The sequence below is a fragment of the Limulus polyphemus genome, unplaced genomic scaffold, assembly GCF_000517525.1.
Source record: "Limulus polyphemus unplaced genomic scaffold, Limulus_polyphemus-2.1.2 Scaffold2597, whole genome shotgun sequence".
Classification (NCBI taxonomy): domain Eukaryota; kingdom Metazoa; phylum Arthropoda; class Merostomata; order Xiphosura; family Limulidae; genus Limulus; species Limulus polyphemus.
The window spans coordinates 134,669-136,979 of record NW_013668207.1 but is presented as its reverse complement, the minus strand read 5'-3'; the positions used below and the strand labels follow the sequence as shown (position 1 = coordinate 136,979).

General features: G+C 31.1%; 1 long non-coding RNA gene across 1 annotated transcript in view; it reads left to right on the top strand.

The window, feature by feature from the left end:
• LOC111083013 overlaps window positions 1-1,873 on the top strand; it is a 3,314-nt gene extending 1,441 nt beyond the window's left edge. The window contains exons 2-3 of the long non-coding RNA XR_002612411.1: window positions 658-737; window positions 1,701-1,873. This is a non-coding gene — a long non-coding RNA (uncharacterized LOC111083013). The remainder of the gene's footprint in view (window positions 1-657; window positions 738-1,700) is intronic.
• The last annotated feature ends 438 nt before the right edge of the window (window positions 1,874-2,311 follow it).

Genomic DNA, 2,311 nt, shown 5'->3' with positions numbered 1-2,311 from the left:
ACAAAGACAGCGCTGAAATAACAAGTTTATAATTGTTCTGGTAGTTAAAACACAAAGATAGCGCTGAAAGTACAAGTTTATAATTGTTCTGGTAGTTAAAACACAAAGATAGCGCTGAAAGTACAAGTTTATAATTGTTCTTGTAGCTAAAACACAAAGCGCTGAAAGTACAAGTTTATAATTGTTCCAGTAGCTAAAACACAAAGATAGCGCTGAAAGTACAGGTTTATAATTGTTCTTGTAGCTAAAACACAAAGCGCTGAAATAACAAGTTTATAATTGTTCTGGTAGTTAAAACACATTGATAGCGCTGAAAGTACAAGTTTATAATTGTTCTGGTAGCTAAAACATAAAGGCAGTGCTAAAAGTACAAGTTTATAATTTTTATGGTGGCTAAAACATAAAGACAGTAGTGAAAGCTAGAACACTGCGCAACTTCTTAAAGCTATAATAAAAAAATAGTGCTGAAAGCTAGAACATTAAAATTGTACTGAAAGTAAAAGTTTATACTTGTTTTGAGAGCTACATTTCTAAGCCTGTGATATAAGCTAAAACAAATTGTTACTTCTGAATTCCAAAATATTAAGCTAATGTTTTTAGATTCAGTGATTATCTTTTTTTAACTCATCATTATCGTTTTTTTCTCAATAAATTTAGATCCAAAGTTGTAGAAACAGAGAGTAAAGGTACAACTGTTACTGATCCAGACCTTATCCCGTTACGTACTCAATCGTTGTGTAAGTCCTCAGATTTGTTGTGTAGCTTAGAAATAGCGAACTATATATATATGATTTTAAATAGATATTATTTAAAATAGTATATTATTATCATAGTTATTAGATTTATCTTTTCAGGTGCATGTTTTCATTGTAGTTTTGCCATAAAAAATGCGAGTAGAAATATTGATATTGGACAAAGCAAAACTCATTGCATTCATACAGTTTTTATAGAAAAGTCTAAGTAATAACTGTGTTATTTAAAACAGTCGTGTCATACTGCTAGCCTGTAAAAAGATTGGACTCTGTTGCTGTGTACAATGATAGACTCTCACGTTGCTAGCCTATAAGAAAGTTAGACACTGTTGTTATGTTCAACAATAGACTCACGTTGCTAGACTATAAGATCGTTAAACAGCATTGTTGGGAATAACGTTAGATTCATGTTGTTGGTCTGTAAGAGGGTTAAACAGCATTGTTGGTACAACGTTAGACTCAAGTTGTTAGTCTGTTAGAGGGTTAAACAGCATTGTTGGGGTACAACGTTGGACTCATGTTGTTAGTCTGTAAGAGGGTTAAGCAGCATTGTTATGCACAACAGTAGACTCACATTGTAAACTTGTAACTATTAATCATTGTTATGTATATTTACATCTCGTATTATTTGTATCTAAACATATTTAAGTAAATTCATATAATTATAATCTTTATTTTGCTTCCACTATAGGAACGTGAATATTTTGAACAATTACCTATCTGTTTCGTTAAGTCTTAATAGGTAAAACATAACAGAAAAATAAAATCTTTATTATTGTCACAGTCCTAGAGTTTAATACGAGAATAAAAATCAACGACTATATAGATTTTAATGCTGTTAAATATCAGAAGTTATATTATTTTAGGAAAAATTATCTCTATCCATCATCGTTTAAATTTTACATTGAAGTGTTATTGAGTCCCTATTTCGTACGTAAATAATTTCAGTTGCAATTACTCCATTAACGGTGGATTCTCCAGTGGTCAAAAATATTAAAGCTTTTACTCAAGTAGAGAAGAAAGTGAGTTTCATAGGAGACGACGAGACCTTAGATAGTAATCCTGCAAGCAACGTAAAACTACGTCCAGAAAATGGGATAACATTTATACAGGTAGGTTAATTTAATTCATAACCTGTAGTTCAAATAACAGTTAAAATTCTACATTTTTTTTATCATAACTGCCCGTTTTAACAGCCTTGGAACCCAGAATTCTGGCGATTTTCTCTAAATGGTACCAGTTGGCCTAATTCTGGTGATTTTATTTAAATGGTGCTACCTGTCAAGAACTTTTTTAGTAGTATATATTAAAGGAAGTTAAATGGGTGTGTTGGGATAAGGATTGTTCTACAGTAGGTGTCTTGAACTGTTGGCAATAAATTCAAAAATAAACGAACAGCACGCACTGCACTTGTTTTCAAAATAATATATATATTCGAACTAGTTAAATGTATGTACAACAAATTCTTTACACTATAGAGATTATAGACATATCATAAACACTATGTAGTTCTCGTCTTCTTGTCAAAGTGTACTCTTGCTGGTTCAATTGCTTTAGAA